Source organism: Microcebus murinus, chromosome X (genome assembly GCF_040939455.1).
Source record: "Microcebus murinus isolate Inina chromosome X, M.murinus_Inina_mat1.0, whole genome shotgun sequence".
Classification (NCBI taxonomy): Eukaryota; Metazoa; Chordata; class Mammalia; order Primates; family Cheirogaleidae; genus Microcebus; species Microcebus murinus.
The window spans coordinates 116,952,386-116,977,508 of record NC_134136.1 but is presented as its reverse complement, the minus strand read 5'-3'; positions in this window follow the sequence as shown (position 1 = coordinate 116,977,508).

Below are 25,123 nucleotides of genomic sequence, written 5' to 3'. Positions count from 1 at the left end.
TTGGCCTTGTAGAATGAGTTTGGAAGTATTTTCTTGCCTTCAATTTTTTGTAATAATTTGAGTAGAATTAGTATTAGTTCTTTAACTGTTTGGTAGAATTCAGCAGTGACGCTATCATTTCCTGGACTTTTCTTTGATAGGAGATTTTTTATTACTGCTTCAATTTTGTTACTCATTATTGATCTGTTCAGGTTTTCTGTTTCCTCATGATTCAATCTTGGTAGGTTGTATGTGTCTAGGAATTTATCTTTTTCTTCTAGGTTTACCAATTTGTTGGCAATGGTGGTGGTTCATAATAGTTTCTAATTATCCTTTGCATTTCTGTGGTGATATTAATTATAATGTCTCTTTTTTCATCTCTAATATTTTAGTTATTTGGGTATTCTCTCTTTTTTTCTTAATTAGTCTAACTAAAGGCTTATAGATTTTGTTTTGTTTTCAAATTTTCATTTTGTTGATCTATTTTTCGTAGTCTCGATTTCATTTATTTCTGCTCTGATCATTATTATTTATTTCCTTCTACCAATTTTGGGTTTGCTTTGTTCTTACTTTTCTAGTTCCTTGAGACGCACCATTAGGTTGCTTATTTGAAGTCTTTCTACCTTTTGGATATAGTTGTTTATTGCTATAAACTTTCCTGTTAGATCTACTTTTTCTGTATCCCGTAGTTTTTGGTATGTTATGTTTCCATTTTCATTTATCTCAAGGAATCTTTTTGATTTCCTTTTTAATTTCTTCATGGATCCATCTGTTATTCAGGAGCATATTGTTTAAATTCCATGAATTTGCCTTTGTTTCCTGGTCTGGGAAAGCCTTACTTGGAGCACCAGAAGTTAAATATTGTCCCAGAATGGTTTTGCTGCCCTACCATTGTTTCCAAGTTTGGACGATTTAAGGAGGCATCAGACTGTGCTGAGGTACAGAATAGTAAGGCCTGCTTGGGGTCATATAAATTTATAAGGCTCAAGGTATGCACCCATTTCCTGGAGAAGTTGGCCACTTCTTGAGGAAATGGGAATTGATAGCTCTGAGCTATGTGCCTGGGGATATTTATCCTGGACTTCTTGGACTGCCTAGGATTGTTTATCCTGTGCTCTCCAGGAATGTTTACCCTAGGCTCATGCCCAGAACTTTTATGTGAGACCAGTCTCTACAGACCCCGGTTCTTGGCCAGACCTGGAACCTCACGTGACCAAAGCTTACGCCTTTTTGGCACCAAAGCCTTCCTTTGTTCAAACCACTATATAAAAACAGCATTAAAAAAGCCCCTGAGGGGCCGCCGTTTGTTCCTATGCAACCTTTCAGTGTGCAGCTGCCTGCCTGCTTGATATCCCCGCATGATGTTGCCTTCACCACTGCCTGAGACTTGCCCGTGATGGTAAACTCCGGTGCTGTAACTCCCCCGTGATGGTTAATTCTGGTGCTGATAATGGGATCCTAGTGGTATGATTATTTCTTTATGTTCTTCTCCTGCTGTGCTATGTAAATAGGTCTCCTTTATTTTCCCTTTTTCTCTTCCCCCTCAATAAATGTAAGTAAAACTGGTGTGGCTTGTGGTGGTGTGTCCTGAGGATCGAGCTTAAATTAGAAAAAAGTCTGTGCACAGCAATTGATAAAATTAATTATCAATACACAGACAGAACATAATACTGACCTTTTATTTTTTTTTCCAGGTCGAGGGAAGGCTCTACATAAGCACCTAGGCCTTGTGGAAAATTTGGTCAGGGATTTGGGTCTTCCTGAGGATTGTGTCCTGTGGCCCTACATTACTAATCAGTCTCTTCAATGTGGTATCCTGCCAATCAGAGCTCTGAGTATTCACCATGATTCATATGCCAGTGCCAGTCACTACAATCAGCATCTTCTTTTTATCTCCAATTCACCTCAGGTAATTCAGCCCTCCTGATACTCCCAATGGCTTATGTGGACAAGACTGGAGTGGGCTTCCTATGAAGATTCCCAAACAGTGGGAAACATCCACCTTCAATTTCCTCTTCTCACCTCAGAAATTGTGAGTCTAGGGCAGGAGTGGGGAACCTGCAGCTTTAAGGCCACATGTGGCCTTCTAGGTCCTTAAGTGAGGTCTTTTGAATGAATCCAAATTTTACAGAACAGATCCTTTTATTTTTATTAATACATTTTGTTTGTCTTTCATATTTTTATTTTATTTTTTAAATGAATGTATTTAAAATACCAAAGAATAAAATATGTTTCAACAAAATAATACTCCCAGATTGACTGGCACATTAGTAAGCCTTAAGGACTAAATTGACAACTGCTACACTCATGATTTAGTTCTAACTTCCTCTACCTGACTGGTACCTCTACCACATGAGGCTGGATGGGGAGAATTTATGGGGGTCAGGTACACCAGTCTGTTATCAGCTTTTGACAATGGTGCACTGTGTTTCTTTTTGAAGTGGAATTTGTGAATGGTTGCATAATTTGACAGTATTTTTTTATTCTGTCTGCTTAACAGCCCATCAGGTCAAAAAAGACCAAGAGAATGTTGAAGGAAGAAAACAGATTTTTTAATGAGGATTGGTAATTGCAATATTATCTTGTTTCTGCTAAATATAAGATGATCTGTTTACTTTGTGATACTGCAATATCAACATTATAGAAGTTTAATGTTCATCATCATTATAATCCTCATAAGGACCACAAATATTTTAAATTAGAAGTAGAGGTGCGAAAGGTTGTATTGCAAAAATTAGAAGATCAAAAGCAAAGACAATTCTTTCAAGCAGCAATAAGACCTGGAAATAATGCCACTAACGCACCTTATAAAGTAGCTTATATACTCAGGGAAAAAAGAGAAGCCACTGAGTGATGTAGAAATTGTGAAAGAATGCATTGTCAAAGTTGTAGGATGCTTAGACCCTGACAATGTTTCAAAGTACACACAACTGCCTCTTTCAAGGAGAACCATAACTGATTGGCAGCATGAATTAGCCTTCAACTTAACACGACAACTTCATGCAATACTTCAAAAGGAAAATATATTCAACCTCTTTAGATGAATCAACTGATACTACTGACCCAGCACAGGTCTTACACTTCATTTGTGTCATAACAGAATATTTCCTTTCCTATGAAGAGTTACTCACTTTGGGCACTCTTGCAAATAGAACACAGGGAATAGATATCTTCAAAAACTTTCAAGATAAATGTTGTGAAGTTGGGACTGAATTTGTGAAATTTAGTGAATGTATGTGCAGCTGCTGCACCTTCCATGGCAGGAAAGCATGAAGGGTTTATTGCATAGATAAAAAAGTATTAACAGATCCAGATGCTATTTCTTTTCCTTGTATCTTGCACCAGGAAAATATTTGTGTTAAAACTACTATTTTAAGTGACACTTTGCAACAAGTTATAAGTAATGTTAATGATATTTGTGCAAATGCAACATGGCATACTCAGTTCCATAACATGCTAAAGTTGAATGATGCGTTACTCGGTGTGGATTTGCCATATCATTCTCAAGTGTGCTGCCTACTGCAGGGACTGGTGTTAGCCAATGTTTTGTCTCTGCAGGACAAGATAGTTAAATTTTATGAAGAATATAATCAGCAATGTGAATTATTGAAAGAAGATTTCTATGGAAATGCAGCATTTCTGCATGATATTTTGTCAAAACAAAACAACTTGAATATTTCTTTGCAAGATAAACTAAGTCTATATATCATATGTGGCAAAAAATCCAAGCATTTCAAAAAGAGCTATCTTTCTTAAAAATACTTCTTCTTCAAAAGTTAATTTCACATGAACATTTTCTCCAGTTAGCAAAGGTCACTGATGAGCAGGATAATATATGCAAATCATTTGAAGAATACATAGCTGTTATAGACCTATTGATTGGAGAATACACTGAAAGGCTCACTGACTTTAAGAATCATGACATCAAACTCAAATTAGCATTTCGGCCTCAACTAGTTGATATTACCAAGGCACCTAAAGAACTGAAGATGGAATTGATTGACCTCTCAGTAGATGACATTTTAAAGTCATTGCTTGATGCTCAGAAAGATCCAATTGAAATATGAAAAAATATGGTAGAATACCCACACCTTCAGCTACATTCCTAAAATATGCTCTCTTGCTTTCAATCACTTATTGCTGCAAATCTACATTCTCCTATCTAATCCAAATCAAGAAGCCCTTAATGTCACAAATGACTGATACCCATCTAGAGGATCAACTCAAACTGTGGACCTCCACACTGCAACCAAATATTCAAATACTTTCCAACAAAAAGCATACACAACAAAGTTATTAAAAGATTAATTAACTTCAAAATTGACAAATAGTTTTCATTTTTTGAAATTATTAGGAACATAGTAGCTAGATTTTTACAAAATAATAAATGTTTAAATATATCTAATTGAAGTTTCCTGAATATGCCCTCATTTGATTATAGCTAAATTAATGCAGCCTTCCAACATGAAAAGATTCCCCACCCATAGTCTAGGGAAGTTCTCTGTGAGTGTTTATGGTGTTATGCCAGATAGGGAGAGGGGAACTCTGTCTCAGTTTTCTAATCTGTGAAATGAGAATAAGAATTACTCTTGCCTTTTGGAATATTTTTTATGAGGTTTAAATGAAATAGCATTTGTGAGGTATTTAGTAGAATGCCTGACAGAAAGTAAGTACTTCAGAAAAATATTACTTTTGTTGTTATTGTTTTGCTTGATAAGAGCAATGAGGAGAGGTATATAACATAAACCCTCTGAGAAAGTGGACTATAGAGACTTATGAACGTACTGATATAGCATTTGGAATTTATTTTATTTTGTTTTATTTTATTTTGTTTTTGGTCACTAAAAATTTCTTAAACATCCATGTTTAAAACATGCTTTAGTCTTTTGACATTTCCTTCTAGTTACTGGAGGAAGGGGATATGTTATGAGTTCAGGTTACCATTCACCCCCATCCCTTCTGAGAATCCATTTGCTAAAGCATACACACAAGTGTCAGAAATCAAATGAGGCCCAATAGGACCTTATTACTAGCTTGACAGTTGATCTCCAAACATCCAAGTACAGGGCTCTCAGATAAAATCCAGCTTTAAGAATCTAATTTGAGCTTGAGGCTAAAAGAGAACTTTCTGGTCCTCAACCTAAATCTTTATCTTGAGACCTGCTTGCTCACGTGGTCCTACAGAGATATGAATGGCACTCCAGTGTAGACTTAGGTCCAATTTACCCAACCAAGGACCCCAGACCAGCTTAACATACTCAGTAACAGGAGTCAAAGAAGGTCCTGTGTGGTTTGTTCGTTTCAAAGAGGCAAGAATTTCAAGGGTACCTATCAAGTCCCTACCCAGAAGTGAAAGCATAAGCAAAATCCAAATGAAACAACTTTTCTAACGATGTTTTAAAATTTCTGTATCAAATTTTAATTTCCAAGAACTCTCTTATTTTCACATTTTTAGTATATAATTTTGTTTCTGTTTCATGGATGAAATAGATTCTCTTATTTATTGTTTTTAGGATAGTTATAGATGTTTTCTTTGTCTTTTAAGTTTTCTTCTACTTCCTGTATTGTCTCTGTTTCTTCTAAATTTTTATCTTTCTGTTTGTTTGTTTTCTGTCTATTTTTCAAATTTCAGGCTTTTTTCACATGCCTGGTAATATTGGTGGGGCAAGGCAGGGGAATTGGAAGAATTCTATTGGCAATGGCAGAAAGAAAGTGAGAGGAATATATAGATGAAATATAGCATAACGGGAGGAATGTGGGATAAGGATGAAGTTTTATTGGAGAGGAGTACATGGGAAGGTGTTGTTCCCATACTGATGTATTGGGATATCAGGATGGCAGATCCATTAGAGGTACAAATTGATTGTCAGGAGAAAGGGAAGTTTGGCTTGACAGAAGGGCTGCTGTCATAATGGGAGTGGGTTCAAGTTTCAGCATATTATGGTGAGCAAAAGAGGACCAGAAAGAGGAAGTTAAACTACGATCATTTCTAACATTACACATATGGACTGAAGAACCTTATTGAGAGGCTGCAGAGCCTAAAGTAGGAAGATGGGCAGTTTATGGCACAGAGACCAGAAGGTCTAACCTGGTAGATGTTTCCAGGTAGGGGAAATTTTCAGATAACTGGAAGTCAATGATGCAAGAGTCAGGAAGAATCATTTGGAAGCTCTCTCTACTGCCATCAGTGTCTAATCAGTGACAAAGGGAGGCAGGGCAAGGTCTTCAAGGAGGAAAATTAGCAAAAGTAATGTCTCCACATAAGAGGTCTGAGCTAGCTGGGAAGAGCCAGGGAATATTTAACATTGTCCCAAGTCTGAGTCGGGTATGGAAAGAAATTGTCCAGCCCCAGACTGAGCTCACTCCCATAAGCTGGATCTCTTAGCCTTCTTGGATTTGATCCAGAAAACAGGCTGGGGCTAAGCCAAGAGATGAGGCCCATCAATAAATCTACCTGTAAGAGCTGAGGAAGGCAAAATCAGGTGAAATGAGACAGCAGGCTAACATCAGATCTTTACCTGCGGGGGCAGGGACAGATGGACCAGGGAGTCTTAAACTTGAAAGTGTATCAGAATCACATGGGGAGCTTGTGAAAACACAGTTGTTCCGACCTCACACCAAAAGATGTAGATTCTGTTTACCTGGGGTAAAATCAAAGCATATTTGACCCCTATCTGGACCCTTCCAAAAAGAAGGGTCTGATCACATGACTCTTTGGAGGACAATAAAAAAGGAGTTATTTTTCTCTGCAAAGCAAAAAAAAAAAAAAAAAAAAACACACAAAAAAACAATCACTTCTTCAGTGGCTTGAGATCATGGATGAAAAGGGGTCTATATCCAGAACCAACTTCTCAATAAATGTTTCTTCTCCTTTCAATAAAAGTTTGTTAAAGCTCAAGATGTGATAATTAGTGAGTATACTATTACAAGAGCTCAGATTAGAGAAAGGACCAAGCATTTGACTACAATAATGGTTAAGATTACCAAAATTAGCATAAACATGCTTCAACAGCATATAGGTATTATTTTAAACACTAAAACAAAAGAGAGGAAAGGGTCAAATATTACTTTAATACATCCTTTCTGGCTGACTGAATTTTTCTAGTGGTGCTGTCTCCCGTTGTGACAGAAAAGCTTAAGCACAGGGAGATGGTGTCAAAAGAAAAAATGAAAGCTTTAGTCAGCACTGCTTTTAGTGTCCATGGAAGCAGAAATAACTGCAATACAGAGGACAATGCAGAACTCAATAGCTGTGGTTTCAGGAGTGGAGCAGTAGACGAGTCAGTAGTAGAGAGAGCTGCACAGGGGATAGGAGAGATCACATTTCCGGGCTGTGTTGTGGAAGTGGATAGCAGGGTGAAACAATGTGTGCAGACAAGAATACTGCCAGGGAGAGGCAGAACATCTGTTGAGGGGAAGCAGCTTTGCACCGCTGCAGAGCTGAGCCTGAGTTTGCAAAGCAGGAAAGTAACTTTTATAAACACAAATTCCAAGAATTCACTGCAGCTATTTATGAGATCTTTTATTCATGTGAAATTCCAAAGACAGCAACAGAGATTGCTGTTGTGTGAAGATGGCGGCTAAATTCAGGCTGAGGAAGCAAGTACTCACCATTCACGTAGAAATGGTAAAATCCAAGGAGACTTTGCTTCTACAAAGCTACTATTTGGCTGAAAATAAGCTAGTGTTAGTGCTACATTTTGATTGGCCACGAGTCTTCTCTTCTGAAATAATTCAAAATAATGTGCCCTGAACCCATGAAGGAGAGAGCCATGGCAGAAGTATCCCTCTCTTGGCAAGGTTCCTGAATGGGCTTGAAAGTCTGCAGGCAGCAGCAATGGAGAGCACAGCATTGCTTCTGCCTAGGGCACCTGGGGACTCCATTTGTTTTCATTTCCACTAATGGAAACAAATAGAGACAGTAAGCTCCAGGGAAAAGGGACACTCTCTAGCTCTTATAAAGGACCAGAGTCTGCTCTTCCAGAGAGCTGTGACAGGCAAGCCCATTAGCATGGAACATTTAAATAATTGGGAATATTTCCAGGAGAATTCACAGAAAGCATGCTGGTCCATGGCCACTTTTAAATGAATCTGTGTGGCCTCTTTATCCTTGCTTCACACACACACACACACACACACACACACACACACACACACACACACAAATGTACTGAAAAAAAGAAAACATATAACAATTTCTGTTTTCTCTGTTTTCTCCTCCATTTCTCCAGAGTTACTGTTGTTTATGTCCCCAGTTACAAAAACGAAAATAAGAGAAATATTCTCCAAATCCTTAATACCACTGAAAATTGATATAGAGTTTAAGAAATTTCCCCAAGTCTTGAAAGCAAGGACTTTGTAAGTATTTGGTATTCATTCCATCAGAAGTATATTTTGGAGGCACTCTCCACTTTTAAAATATAGTTAAAATCTCCTGTGTTCTTGATATCAGAATCTACCCCTCCTGTTTGTTTTGTCATCCAGATAAGGACTTTGGGAAAGAAATAGAGAGATCAAATAGAAACATGGTGTAACATTTTAAGATAGTCCAGTGAAATATATCCTTTATGTGCCCATAAAATCCTCAAAGAAAATATCCACTTTCAACCATATGTTACAGAGTTGGGGAATTCTGTCTTGGGAGACTCCTATGAAGGGCCAACTATGAATTCAAAATGGGTGGTGATGCAAGAGCTGGGAAGTCAAACAAAACCTGAGCTACCCAAGAGTGTTTCTATTCCATTTGAGTTTCTGTAGTATTTACTTTTCTTAAGGATTGTATTTACTCTTCTTATCTCTCAATAGCTTCAAGCTTGATTACTGCTTACTTGCCTCCTAGAAAAAGAACTAAGTGAGGAATATCTATAATATTGTATTAGGCAGTTTCAAACAACAGAATCTACTTTGGTTGTTTCAAGTGTAAAGATAAAGATATTGGGTAACTCAAACCATTATTTCCTGGATAAATGGTAAAAATTATATCTCAGAATTGGCCCAAGGAAAAACCACCTCTGCTGCTCCTGCCAAGCACTAAATGCCAAAAATTTGACTTTAAAGCAACCATTACTACTGCCAGCCACAATGCTACTTCTGCACCAGAAACACAAGTTTGTGAATGCCTTGGCTATTTTCTGTGCTGGCACAAACAGAAATTCCATGCCAAGGTTTTTTCCTTTTTTGTTTATGTCCAAATTTAAGTCTCATAGATAGATCTGATTTGTGCAGTGTAAGTCATATTGGTTGTTACAAAAGAAGCTGGAAATTTCAATTCAGACTTCAACACACAGTACTCACAAGGCGGAGGTTTTCTCGAATGTAGAGAGACTTTTCAAAATACAATGGGAAGTTGCAATTATAACAGAGGTCAAGTAAAACAGTGGATGGATAAATCTCCCTCTTTTTTTCTGGCATTTCTATTTGTGTTTCAGTCACTTCTTTAGCCCATGATTTCATCAGCTATATTCACGCTATTTTTAAGCAATATTTTTATACTTGAATATCTTCATGTGTAACCTAATTAGCTCTCATTCTACAATATGGACTGTATTTAATAGGTTAAAGGTTCCCTGTTGAATGAGCCAAACCCTCAATTTTTAGCTAACTAGCAATACTACCCAATTCAAACACATAATGATCTGTTACACTTTTATAGCTTTGCTGTCCTGTGCCAAACTGCCTTTTAAAAAAAGGTTTTCTTTAACACCATAGAACCTTTGCTCTTTCTTGAATGAGAGTTGTTTTCCATGCCCAAATATGCTCTGGCACAACCCTCATAGATTCTGGACTTTGGAGTCTCAACTGTGGCTTTATATGTCTAGAGGCCTATATTTACTAGAACTTGAGGAAGAAAGCAAGTATCTGTTTCAGAAGCAGACCAATACTACAACAACAAAAACAACAGCAAACCCAACTCCATAAAAGGAAAAATCTATTTGACACCCACTGACTACCTTTACAATTTGCTGGGCATTGCATAGCAAGCTGGGGATTTAGAGATAAATCATAGACAAGTGCTACTCTCCAGGGTGCTAATAAGCTGTCTAGTGAGGGAGACAGACCCATGTGGCTTGACATAAGAGGAAGAGGGCAACTAGGAAACTTCGGAGGTCTGGCCGTGCAGCTAGAGGGGGGATTGTGTGTTTGTGTGGGAGAGGAAATATTTGAGGTCATAGTTTACACATCTTAGGAGCATCCTGTGTTTCTGCCTATGTCTTTTATTTAAAATTATTTGTGTACACAGAGAAAATATGGTGAAATGTTAAAATTCATTGCACCTGAATAAAGGGTGTATGAGAATCCTTCATACTATTCTGGAAACTTTCTGTAGATCTGAAATTACATCAGCATATAAGTTTAAAACAGAATAAAAAGCATTTCAGCAATTATGACTTCATGAATGGACTATGATTTCATGCTATCATTTCTATATCTGGTTTGGAGGCAGTGTATCTTTATCTATAGAAGTCTCATTCTACTAAGTATTTGACACATTCTTGACTTTTCTTACTGATGGTGTCTTATCTGTATGTAGAGGAAATATCAAGCTGAACTCTTACTCTGGGCTTAATTCCTACCAACAAGAACTATAGAGTTCTTAAAATGAGTATGACAGGAACTTTGGAAGGAAGTAATTTTCTTGGAGTTTCTAAAAGTGAAATGTTGGCAATAGAAATAAAGATACCCTAGATTTCAGAACAGCATATCCTTAAAAAGTCAGATAGAATGTGGCTATATCTCATGGTTAAGGTTTCTAAAAGGTGTTCAAGAGAGATGAGAGATTCCAGAAATTCTTGTAATAAGAAATTAGACTGAATAGCAGTTATAAAAAGGGAAGAATCTAAAGAAAGCAATGTGACTTACACAGGGATCCTCTGATGTACCCAAAAGATAAAACGGGGAAAAAAAAGAACCAAATGGAAAATATAGGAGATGGGTGCCCATTTAAGTTTCATTTCTACATTTCTTAATGTTTAGTACACAACACTGTGGGATGGGAAAAAAGAAGTAGAAAATTCAAAAGTCACTTGCTCAGTCATCACAACAGGAAAGTGATATGATTGACAGAAAGACACCAACAGACACGATGATAGAAGACACAAAGTGTTTTTCAATGGGAAAAGACACAAAAATTTATGGTGATGCCTAGAAAAAACACATCATGCTCCCCACTAGAAGTATAATGTCCCAGATCTCCCAAGTTTCCCACAGAAACATGGAACTGAGGAGGGGTGTCATGAGAATGTGTCCTTGCACAAGTTTATACCCTCCTGGCCACCTACTGCTTCACTTTTGAGAGCCACGAGGTACAAATAATTATATAAAAATACCAGCACATATTGGAATATTTACAGCAAGGCCTGACAAAGTGAAGGTCAAATTCCCAAAGTAATAACCACATAGTACTCAGACTTCAGGTTTGAGTTATACTCCTATACCCTGACCTAAGATTTAATATTTTTACAGCATCAAATCGCTATATTTAATACTATATTTATGAGTATGAGTACATGGATGCTTGACATTTCAGGCAGGCTACAATAACTTTTCCAACTATCCAGTGAGAGGATCATATTGCAAAATTAATTAATTAATTATAACTTTTTCCTGAATTGAACAATTTTTTAATCTCTCTCATTTTTGAGAGAAACTGACTCACATTGGCTTGACTTTTTCCTGGAGCATATTATATCATGTTTTCCTTTTCAGCATTATCATGGACTTATAACTTTATTTATCATTTCAGTTAACTGTACAAATTATTGTACAGATTGTCTCTATTTAGCCACTAGCATTCCTCTCTTTGGGCCAATGGTTCTTAAGAGGGGCTATGTCTGGAGACATTTTTGGTTGTCACATCTTGGGGAACAGTGCTACTGGCATCTGGTGGGTAGAGATCAGGGGTGCTGCTAAATATTCTATAATTCTCAGGACAGTCCTCACAACAAAAACTATCCAGCCCAAAATGTCTGTGGTTAAGAAACCCTGAGGCTTGTGGGGACAGGGGGGAACGGGCATTTATTGAAATCTTAAAATCTGTACCCCCATAATATGCCAAAATAAAAAAAAATCCTAAAAAAAAAGAAACCCTGAGGCTAATCTCTGTATCTTTATTAATACCACCTGTAGACACTTTTGTTAATAAATGTCCTCTGGTATGTCCCAGGTATCTCCCATTCAGTGATTCCTAGGAACTGGCCATTTTAGAGGTTTGCAGTTTGCTTGTCTTCTTAGACCTTCACTTGAGAATGGAAACACTTCCACCTGAAGGTTGTTTTGTCCTGCTTAAATTGTTCTCACCCACTTTTCAAGTGACATTGAACCCTGGGTGGGTGGTCCATGGCACCCTGGTCTCAATCAGCCCTGGCATGGGGTAGGGGGTGGACTCAGCCAAGACACAGTTTGGCCTCACAGCATGTTCTCATTTAAGCTTGTGATCTTCCCTCCCCACTTTCAGGTTTCTTCATTGCCAGGTAGGTGGTAGCAAGGGAAAGGGGCTTCTGTTTCTCATAGCTCACTTAGGCAGAGGAGGTCTCCACTGGGCCTGCACAGGGACTGGGACACCTCACCCTATCCTGTCCCCACAGTCTCCCAGTGGTGCTGCCCCTCCATCACTCCTCTTGTGGACCATGTTATGGACTAAATATTACCATCCACAAAATTCATACATTGAAGTGTTACTCCCCAGTGTGACTGTATTTGTAGATGGGACCTTTAAGGAAGTAACTAAGGTTAAATGAGGCCATAAAGGGGAAGTCCTGATCTGATAGGATTAATGTCCTTATAGGAAGAGACAACAGAGAGCTCACTTTCTCTCTTTTTCTCTCCCTGGGCACACACAAGGAAAGCCAGGAAGACAGCCCTCACCAGAAACCAAATCAGCCAGAAACCTGATCTTGTACTTCTAACCTTCAGAACTGTGAGAGAATAGATGTTTGTTGTTTAAGCCCCCTAGTCTGTTGTATTTTGTAATGGCAGCCCAACCTAAGACATGCTGTCAGTGCAAGAGTGCCTGACTCTCTACTAACTCACTTTGATACTTGTTTTCCTCACTAGCATCCACTTGTTCTTTTGGACCCTCTCCACCTTGTACAACTTAAAAAAAATCTCTTATAATATTTTTCCATCTTTTACTAAAATTTCAGGGGAAGTTAGATTTGTAAAAACCTTCCCTTATTTCCCAGCTCTGAGATTGTTGAAAACATAACATGTGTCCCTTGCTGCCAGTCCCAAGATTTGTAACTTTGGAGAGGCTTACTTTCCTCTTTTTATCTTAGTTTAGGAAGCTGGTATTTCCCCAAGCAAAAGTACATATATAATTATAAAGTCAATGATTGACCATTTTAGTTACATTATAACAAAGTCTTTTTTATTATAAACTAGTTTATAACTGTTTTATTTTATTTTATATTTATTTCAGGAAATTATGAGAGTACAAACATTTTGGTTCCATTTTATATCTTTGCCTCTCCCTAGCAAGGGTTAGAGATATGCCCTTCCCCTCCACAGTGCTCACCACATCCCTCAGATGTGGGTCTACCCCTCCAACCCCCGAATTCCTGGTGAACACCATCACCATGTGAGCACCATAGTGTTAATGAGTCAGTGCCAATTTGATGGCGAGTACATGTGGAGCCCATTTTTCTTTTTTTTTTTTTAATTATATTTTATTTTGGCATATTATGGGGGTACAGATTTTAAGGTTTCAATAAATGCCCATTTCCCCCCCTCCCCCCAAAAGTCTGAGTCTCCATCATGACCATCCCCCAGATGGTGCACATCTCACTCACTATGTATGTATATACCCGCCCCCCTCCCCCCTCCCACCTGCCCAATACCCTATTACTGTAGCACCTATGTGTCCACTTAGGTGCTACTCAGTTAATACCAGTTTGCTGGAGAATATATCTGGTGCTTGTTTTTCCATTCTTGGGATACTTCACCTAGTAGTATGGGTTCCAGCTCTAACCAGGAAAATATAAGGTGTGCTATATCACCATTGTTTCTTAGAGCTGAATAGTACTCCATGGTGTACATATACCACATTTTATTAATCCATTCTTTGATTGATGGGCACTTGGGCTGTTTCCACAGCCTTGCAATTATGAATTGTGCTGCTATAAACATTCGAGTGCAGGTGTCTTTTTTGTAGAGTGTCACTGGATCATTTGGGTAGATGCCCAGCAATGGGATTGCTGGATCAAATGGTAGATTCACTTGTATCGCTTTAAGGTATCTCCATATTGCTTTCCACAGAGGTTGAACTAGTTTGCAGTCCCACCAGCAGTGTAGGAGTGTTCCTCTCTCTCCGCAACCACGCCAGCATTTATTGTTTGGAGATTGTTTGATAAAGGCCATTCTCACTGGGGTTAAGTGATATCTCATTGTGGTTTTGATTTGCATTTCCCTGATGATTAGAGATGTTGAGCATTTCTTCATATGTTTGTTGGCCATTCTTCTGTCTTCTTTAGAAAAATTTCTGTTCAAGTCCTTTGCCCACTTTTTAATGGGGTTATTTGATTTTTTCTTCCTAATTTTCATGAGTTCTAAGTATATTCTAGTTATCAGTCCCTTATCGGATGCATAGGATGCAAAAATTTTCTCCCATTCTGTAGGTTGTCTGTTTACTTTCATGACTATCTCTTTGGCTGTGCAGAAGCTTTGTAGTTTGATCATGTCCCATTTATTTATTTTTGTTGCTGCTGTGATTGCCTTTGGGGACTTCTTCATAAACTCTTTGCCCAGGCCGATGTCTAGGAGAGTGTTTCCAACTTTTTCCTCTAGAGTTCTAATAGTTTCATATCTTAGGTCTAAGTCTGTTATCCAGCGTGAGTTGGTTTTTGTGAGAGGTGAAAGGTGTGGGTTCTGTTTTAGCCTTCTACAGGTGGCTATCCAGTTTTCCCCGCACCATTTATTGAAGAGGGATTCTTTTCCCCAGCGTATGTTTTTGTCTGCTTTGTCAAAGATGAGATGGCTATATGAGGATGGTTTTATATCAGGATTCTCACATCTGTTCCACTGGTCAATATTCCTGTTTTTGTGCCAATACCATATTGTTTTAATTACTACAGCTTTGTAGTATAGTTTGATATCTGGCATATTAATGCCTCCCATTTTGTTTTTGTTGCCTAGAATTGCTCTTGATATTCGGGGTCTTCTTTGGTTCCATACGAAGCGTAAAATTATTTTTTCTATATCTGTGAAGAATGCTGATGGGATTTTAATAGGTATTGCATTGAATCTGTAGATCAGTTTGGGTAGTATAGACATTTTGATGATATTGAGTCTGCCGATCCACGAGCATGGTATGGATTTCCATCTGTTTACATCCTCTGCTATTTCCTTCCTCAGTGTTTCATAGTTCTCCCTGTAGAGGTCTTTTACCTCTTTGGTTAAATATATTCCTAGGTACTTTAATTTCTTTGTTGCTATTGTGAAGGGAATTGAGTCTTTGATTTGGTTCTCAATTAGATTGTTGTTGGCGTATATGAATGCCTCTGATTTCTGTGTATTAATTTTGTATCCTGAGACTTTACTAAATTCATTGATCAGTTCCAGGAGTTTCTTGGTTGAATCTTTGGGGTTTTCTAGATACAATATCATATCATCAGCAAACAGTGAAAGTTTGATCTCTTCTGCCCCTATTTGGATACCTTTGATTCCATTTTCCTGTCTGATTGCTGTAGCCAAGACTTCAGGCACTATGTTGAACAGAAGTGGAGATAGCGGGCAGCCTTGTCTGGTTCCAGTTCTAAGTGGGAATGATTTCAATCTTTCCCCATTCAGTATGATGTTGGCTATGGGTCTGTCATATATGGCTTGTATCATTTTTAGGTATGTCCCTTCTATGCCTATTTTCTGAAGTGTTCGTATCATGAAAGGGTGTTGAATTTTGTCAAAAGCTTTTTCTGCATCTATTGAAAGAATCATGTGGTCTTTGTTTTTGCTTCGGTTTATGTGGTGAATTGCATTTATAGATTTACGTATGTTGAACCATCCCTGCATCCCTGGGATGAAGCCCACTTGGTCGTGGTGGATTATTTTTTTGATAAGTGTCTGGATTCGGTTAGCTAAGATTTTGTTGAAAATTTTTGCATCTATATTCATTAGGGATATTGGTCTGTAGTTTTCTTTTTTTGTTGCATCCTTTCCTGGTTTTGGTATCAGAGTAATATTCGCTTCATAAAAGGTGTCGGGGAGGTTTCCGTTCTTCTCGATGTTGTGGAATAGTTTCTGCAAGATAGGTACTAGTTCTTCTTTGTAAGTATGGTAAAATTCAGGTGTGAAGCCATCTGGACCGGGACTTTTCTTTGTAGGGAGATTTTTAATTGCTGTTTCTATTTCAGCTGTTGAGATTGGTCTGTTCAGGGAATCTATTTCTTCCTGGTTGAGCCTAGGGAGGCTGTGTGTTTCTAGAAATTTGTCCATTTCCTCCACATTTTCCAGTTTGTGTGCATAAAGATTTTTGTAGTATTCATAAATTGTATCTTGTATCTCTTTGGTATCAGTTGTGATATCTCCTTTTTTATTCCTGATGGAGCTTATTAGAGATTTCTCTTTTCTGCTTTTCGTTAGCTTAGCCAATGGCGTGTCAATCTTGTTTATTTTTTCAAAGAACCAACTTTTTGTTTTATTAATCTCCTGAATAGCTTTCCTGTTTTCAATTTCGTTTAGTTCTGATTTGATCTTGTTGATTTCACTTCTTCTGCTGGGTTTGGGGTTGGTCTGTTCTTCTTTTTCCAGCTCTTTGAGTCGTTTCATTAGATTGTCTATTTGTGATCTTCTTGCCTTTTGGTTATAGGCATTTATGGAGATAAACTTTCCTCTTAGAACTGCTTTAGCTGTGTCCCAGAGGAGTTGATAACTTGTCTCTCCATTGTCGTTTTCTTCATAGAAGTTTTTTATTTCCGTCTTGATTTCTTCATTTACGAAGTAATCATTTAGTAGGAGGTTGTTTAATTTCCACGTTTTTGTGTAGAAATGTGAGTTTCTGTTAGGGTTGATTTCTAGTTTTATTCCACTGTGATCTGAGAAGGTACATGGTATGATTTCTATTTTTTTAAATTTCTTGAGATTTTCTTTGTGTCCTAGGATATGGTCAATCTTAGAGAATGTCCCGTGAGCTGATGAGAAGAACGTATATTCAGTGGATTTTGGGTAGAATGTTCTGTAGATGTCTGTCAGACCCAATTGGTCTAGAGTTTTGTTTAAGTCCATTATTTCTTTATTAATTTTCTGTTTGGAGGATCTGTCTCGTGCCGTCAGTGGGGTGTTGAAATCCCCGGCTATTATGGAGTTGCTATTAATCCATTTGCTTAGCTCCAGTAAGGTTTGCTTTATGAATCTGGGTGCACCTAAGTTGGGTGCATATATATTTAAAATTGTTATCTCTTCTTGTTGGACTGTGCCCTTCACCATTATATAATGACCCTCTTTGTCTTTTACTACTTTTGTTGGTTTAAAAACTAAATCGTCTGAAATTAGAACTGCCACACCAGCCTTCTTTTGGCTTCTATTTGCTTGGAATATTGATCTCCACCCTTTTATTTTTAGTCTATGTGCATCCTTGCAGGTTAAATGTATTTCCTGAAGACAGCATATACTTGGCCTGTATTTTCTTATCCATTCAGCCAGCCTATGTCTCTTGAGTGGAGAGTTTAAGCCATTCACATTTATTGAGAGAACTGATAGGTAAGGTAGATTACTGATCATTCTGTTGGGTTGGATGTTGTTGCTATGATTTCTGTCTTGAGCCGTTGTAATATCTGGCCTTTAATATCTTTGGGTTTTGGTTGTTTTTATATCCGTGGGTTATTATTATGATGTTCCATGCATAACGCTGTTTTAAGTACTTCTTGTAGGGCTGGTCTTGTTTTGGTGAATTCTCTGAGCCTTTGCTTGTCTGAGAATGTTTTTATTTCTCCTTCATATATGAAGCTTAGTTTTGCAGGGAATAATATTCTAGGCTGGGCATTGTTTTGTTTCAAAAGAGTGAGAATGGGGCCCCAGTCTCTCCTTGCTTGTAAAGTCTCATTAGAGAAGTCTGATGTTATTCGAATTGGCTTTCCCTTGTATGTCACTTGCTTCTTTTGTCTTACAGCTCTTAGAAGGGCCTCTTTAGTTGATACTTTGGTCAGTCTAATGACTGCATGACGTGACGTCTTCCTGTTTGCATTGAATCTCCCAGGGGTCCTCTGGGCTTCTTGAACTTGTATATCGAGCTTTTGAGCAAGGCCTGGGAAATTTTCCTCTACTATATCTTCAAACAGCTTGTCCAACCCTTGAGTGTTGTCTTCTTCCCCTTCTGGTAACCCTATGACCCTCACATTAGGTTTCTTCACATAATCCCACAGCTCTTGTAGGCTTTGCTCTTTTCTCTTGTTTTTCTGCTCTATTTCTGTGACTGATTTATTTAATTGGAGGGTGTTATTTCAAGCTCTGAGATTCTTTCTTCTGTTTCATCTACCCTGTTCTTGAGACTTTCCACTGTATTTTGTAGTTCCTTGAATTGATTCTTCATTTCCAGGAGTTCGGCTACACTTTTCTTCAATGTGTCTATTTCTTTTCTCATATCCTGGAGATTTTTTGTGGTTTCTTGGTGTTGGTTATTGAGTTGTTGTTGCAGCTGGGTGAGTGTTCTTATGTTCCACATACGAAATTCCTCTTCTGTAATATTGGTTGCCTGATTTTGGTCGGTGTCCGTTTCTAGGGGGCTGGTGCTCCTCTTTGGGGGGGTGTTTTCCGTTTGGTTCTTCATATTTCCTGAGTTCTTTCTCTGATTTCTTCCCATGTCGATCAATTGTTGTTTCTTTCCTTAGGTTATTGTTTGGGTATTCACACACCTTGTTTAGTTTCTGAGGCGTTAGGTGGTGCCTGTGGGTGAAATTGGACCACTCCCTGTATATTGAGTCAGTGGGTGCCGTGGAAAGGCTGTGCAAGATGCCGTCCCTGTCAGTAGGTGGCGTTTGCTTGGAGGAACAGGCTATGGTGTTGATTTTGAGTTCTGTTATCAGCTCTTGTTCTGGGCGGAGCTGGGTTGGGTAAGCCTGCCCTCAGGCTGTTAGCAGGGGTCAAAGTTCTGTTCTCTGCTTCCAGGGAGAGCTGTCAGGGCGGGGCTGGAATGATCCTGCTCAGCCAGAAAGTCTGGGTGTGGGGGTGGGGCTGTCTGAGACCCGCAGTCTGCAGCAGGCCTCGCTTCTTTCCACCCTCCCCAACTCCGCAGCTACTCCTGGGCCTCTGCCAGCAGGCCAGACCACAAGCCGCCAGGCCTCCCCGGACTGTGATGCCGGCGGGGAGGTTTCCTGCACAGGAAGGCCACCTGGGTTGGGCGCACGGCCTCCTCCTGGGAGGAGGGTTGCCCTCTAGGACCCGATCCGCCCCTGGAGGCACACAGACCTCAGTAGGCTGTTCACATATAACCCTTCTGTGCCCTGGGCAATGCTAGCCCTGGGTGCAGGGGATCTGGTCTGCAGGTCCGACCTCTGGGTCCCAGAGTTCAAACTGTATTCCCACCAGGGAGAGGATTTCCGGTCCTAATTCACCCACAGGGAGCCCAAGCTTGGTCTATGTCTCTCAGCCTCTGAGTCGGCACCGTTTTCCTGGGAACACGGTGCCAACAGCACCTGGGAGGGCGGGCGGGGTCCCAAACGGGAAGGTCCCGTTCCCTGGAGGTGCCTCCGGCTGGTGGCTGTATTGTCTCTCTGGGCAGCCGCGGGTAGGGTCGGCGGAGGGGAGGAGGAGGCAATATGGCGCCTGCCGCGCGGCTCGGGTCCGTGCACACGGAGGTGCCGGAGGAAGTTGGGAACCTGGTGCCACGTCTGCTACAGGCTCACCGTTGGCAGGCGGCGGTAGTCTCTGGGCTGATGTCCGCAGGTCTCTCCACCCGCTGGGGAGCCCACCAGCAGTCCCGAATGCAGGGGAGGGGGAACAGCAGATCCACCTACCCTTGCCGCTGGTCTCCGGGCTGCTCCGGTGGTCTCAGCCTCCAGTTCTCCTCCGCAGTCTCCTCCCGTGGAGTCTCCCGGGGTCTCAGGTACCCCTCCTTCCGGCCCTTGTCCGCTGTATGCTCGTCTTCTTGCTTCTTTCCTCTAGTTTCTGCTAGAATCGGTCTTTTCTGCAGAGACCCTCTGTCTGGCGGTGTTATTCGTCCGCCATCTTGCTCCGCCCCCCCGAGCCCATTTTTCTGATCTTGTGTCACCTCACTTCGAATAATGGGCTCAAGCTCAATCCAGGAAAATATAAGTGGTGCTAGATCACTGTCGTTTCTTATAATTGAGTAATATTCCATTGTATACATACACCAAATTTTAATAATCCACTCATGAATTAACGGGCACTTGGGTTGTTTCCACATCCTTGCAATAGTGAATTGTGCTGCCGTAAACATTTGGGTGCAGATGTCTTTATTATAGAACGTCTTTTGCTCTTTTGTGTATTTGCCTAATAGTGCTATTACTGGATCAAATGGTATTTCTATTTTTAGCTCTTTGAGGTATCAAACATATAAAAAAATGCTCAACATTTCTAATTATTAGAGAAATGGAAATCAAAGCCACAATGAGGTATCACCTAACCCCAGTGAGATTGGCCTCTATCAAAAAATCCCCAAACAACAAATGTTGGTGTGGTTGTGGAGAGACAGGAACACTCTTACACTGCTTGTGGGACTGCAAATTATTGCAACCTCTGTGGAAAAGAATTTGGAGATACCTCAAAGAGAAAATTATTTTTAAGTGGCTATCTCTGAACACATTTTCTAAAACCCAATTAGTTTGCACAAATCTCAGAGCTGTAAGGTCAGAGCTAACCATAAAGGAAAAGGTTTATTACACAAAATTTAAAGCATATTTATTCATAATTAAAACTGTAACATGGACCCAGCTATCCCTTACTCACTTTTTCAGGTAAGATCAGTGAAGATTGAGCTTTACTTAATTTTATCATTATTGTCACAACTTCCTCCCACATTAAAAATTTCTCATTTCTTAAATTCTTATTACTATAAAAATCTGCTGCCTCTGACAAAATCTAAAATAAAGACAATGAATTTTCTCTGCTTAATTTTTACTGTTCTTCTTCATATCTAAAATGCCAGAAGTATCCAATGTCTGCCGAGAAACAGCTTGGTCTCAGTTTCCATTACTAGTCAGACTGGATTTTGTAATTTCCTTTTCAATATAATACCTCAGGTGTTTTTAACCCTTTGGCTTGAAACAACAGAAGCTACCAGGAAATTATAACTGTGACCATTTCCAATATTCAATCCAGAATGTCAAACTATGTGGAATCAAGGAACCAATTGACATACTCCACTGAAACACTTCTTTCTTTGTCCCTAGCCATACTTTTTCTCTTTTTTCTTTTTTTAACAACAATGATCCACTTGTTACCTTAGCATTGTGGTAGTAACACTTTTATGGTTTCTCTAGTTCTCCTTATCAACACAGCTATCAGGATTCAAAGATTTTGTAGCAATTCCATTTAAACGGTGAATCAGTGATATCTACAGAAAAACAACAATAGACATAGCTAGAAGTGTAAAGTTTCTATAAAGATGGTTAAATGAAGTAGAAAATATACAATATACTCCCAGTTGATGGTGAGACTTTGAGGTCCCCAAATTTCCTGACAGATCTATTTAGCTGTGAATGACACAACCAACATGGATCAAGGATTGTACAAGGCATAAGAAATTCCCCTTGCCATTCTCATGGAGGTCCCTAGCCTTCTAAAAGCTTCCACAACTCATATGACTATTCCAGATACTCTGTCTACCTTCCTACGCTTCAGAAGAACTACATACCATTCCTGCCTCAGGTTTTGGTGAAGAGGGGGCAATTTTTCAAAAGCATCAACCAGCAATTCCAGACTTTCAGCCCATCTGATGTTCCCTTGCAGCACCCAAATTAAACTTGTTATTTCAGCCTGGAAATCCCTTTCTTTCTGTGTATCACATACTGATTGAGAGCATCAGCATACAACCGATCAAGCAAAGGGGAACCTCCAAGCCATCTTTGACTTCAATTTTCTCACCCTTGCAATCCAATCAGGCTCCAAGTTGTGTGGATTCTTCCTGTGAACTCTCTCTTAAATCCATCCCTTCTTCTCCATTCTCTCTAAGCCATTCTTCACCTACTTTTCCCGAACAGACCTCACATTTTCTCTTCCCCTACACAATATTCCAAGGTGAGCTCATCTATTCTTTTGGATTAAAATAGCATCATTTTGCTGATGAGTCATAACTTTATATCTAGCTAAAGGAATTCTCTAAATCCCAGACTCACACATCCCACATATCCAACAGTCTACTTGGTGTTTCCACTTAGATGTCTCAGAAGCATCACGAACTTAACATGTCTAAAACAGAACAATTAATTTCCCATCCAAAATGTATTCCCTCCCACCAGTCTTCTCCATCTCCATAAGTGGTATCACTTTTCACCCAAAAACTCAGTTTAGAGATAGTTACCCTTGATTCCTTGTTTCCTCTATGTCCAATCCATACAGCAAGTCACACTGATGAACCTCAAGTATCCACATTTCTCCGTCCCTATCGTTGCTAGTTTAGAATAGGCCACCATCATCCCACCATCATCTTTCACCTAGACTACTACTGTGTGTCTGGTCCACACCATTCTATCCTTGTTCCTTTCTAATCCATCCTCTACACCATATCAAGAATACTCTTCTAAAATATGACTTTAATCATATCACTTGCTGAAAACTCCTCAATGGCTTCTTGTTCTATTTAAAACTCCTTACTATAGCCCTACAAGGCCCTGCCTGTCTCACCAACCTCATCTCACATCATAAACTTTCAATTTGCGTAATAAGCTCCAGTCATACTGAGATTCTTATAGCTCCTATAAGCTGCTAATCTCTTTACTGCTTCAGAGCCTTTGCAAATGCTGGTCTGTCTGTCTAGAATGCTACTATAAGTATTTGCGTGACCAATTTCTTCTCATCTTTTATGTCTAAACTCAGTTTTTACCTCTCCAAAGAGGTCTTCTTATCATATATAAAGTAGGCCACTCCAATTACCATTTGTTCCCTTCATAAGACATCATTATTTACAATAATTGTATAATATTTGTTAGTCTGTTTCCTTGTTGTTTTTGTTGTTTGCCTATGTAGTTCCTCATAGTACACAGCATATACTTATAGCTTAATAGTCTGCTGTTAAATAAATTATTTTACATCTCTCCTTTGCACAAAAACCTTTAATATTTCTCAACTGTCTACAGGATAGAGTCTAACCTCCTTACAATATAGTATTCTTCTTTACAATTGTTTTCTGTTTATTCAGAGAAAGAAGCCCTTCTCGGAAACTTCTCCCTACATCTCATTGGCTAGAACTGTATAACATGACCACTTCTAACTACAAGGGATGGTGGGAGATTGAGTATATTAAGCTGGGTACATATTCTTCTCTGGACAAAATCATAAACCTATGAGTAAGGAATAAGTGGGATTGGATATCAGGTAGGGTCTATCAATCTCTACTTCACCATGCATCATCATCTAGCCATATTGGACTATTTTTTTACAGTTCCCTGCTACAAACTTTGATCTCTTTTCTTCTGGTGTTATCTCAACTTGGAATGTCCTTCTCTTGTTCCTCAACCTAAAAATTTCCACTTGTCCTGTAAGGTCAACCTTAAACCCTCCTATCTGAAGCCTTCCTTTATTCTCTGAGGCAGGATTAATGTTCCTTGAATTCCTGGGAGGTGGTAAAAGAAACAGGGCTTAGTTTTAGGATTCTATCATCAGCTTTTAAACAAATGCCTAAAATATTATAAGTAATCAAACAGTGTTAACCAAACTGAAAAAGGAGAGAAGTCTAAGAGAAAGTTTTTTTCTCTTTTCTTTTATTTCCTTCAATCTTTTACTTTCAATCCTGTATTCTTATGTTTTGGATGTCTCTCATAAGTTTCTCTCTTTTAATCTTCACAATCATCCCACAAGGAAGTTATAACTCTTGTTTTATAGATAAGGAAACTAAGCCTCAGACAAAGTAACTTGCCCAAGGCCACACAGCTAATGAAGTGGTCCTGGAGATTAATTAGTTAAGGGCTATCCCTTTGCCTCCCCCACCACCTCCCTGCCACCTTTTTATTTGTTTAATTCAGGGTGCAGCAAAGTAAGATTCATGGGCAAACAGGCTTCCTGTTTATGTAAATAAAGTTTTATTGGAACACAGCCATGCTCATTCATTCATGTATTATCTATGATGCTTTTGCACACTACAAAACAAGAATCAAGTCATTAAGACAGAGATTGTATAGCCTGCAAAACCTGGACTATTTACTATCTAGCTCTTTACAGAAAAAGTTTTCTGACTTCTGCCTAGGCCAGAGGTCCTCAAACTTTTTAAACAGGGGGCCGGTTCACTGTCCCTCAGACCGTTGGAGGGCCGTTGGAGAGTGTGGCGGACATTTAACACATGCACACTATGGGCCTGGGACAAGTTGGCTGCTAAACAGGACAGGCAGAAATGGCAAAAACACCTGGCGGGCCGGATAAATGTCCTCGGCAGGTCCCATGTGGCCCATGAGCTATAGTTTGAGGACCCTTGGTAGGCTATATCATAGTGATTCCTGAATTAAATTGAAATGTCAATGCCACAAAAAGAGAGATTTAACATTATTATTTTTAGAGCAACATTATGAAGAAAAAAGATTAGGATCCTTGTTTGTGAAAGATATAGTATTAAAAAATGACAGAAAAGATAAAAGGAATTTAGTAGTTCTGACTTTTTTCTGTGTTCAACAAGAAAGATAACTAGCATTCAAAAGAATTAATATGAAAAAAAGAACTGATTGACCATTACAAGAATAATTCTTAATTTACAGGGCTGTTGCAAAAATGGAGTGAGTCACGATATAAGAGAAGGCACAATGCCCAGCATATAGTCAAGATTCAATAATAGTGAATGTGGTCCAATCTTCATCAGGTATTGTAGCTTCTGACCATGACTGTCTTGTATTGTTAAGACTGTTCTTTAGAGTCAAGGGAATAAAGAAAGGCCATTTGTACTGTTTCATGTCCAGAATTCTGTAAGGTTGGAAAATCACCTTGGTCTACCTTGGTTCCATTTCTCCAGAGAGTCATTCCCATATCTAGTCTCCGGTGGGAAAGCAATTAAGCC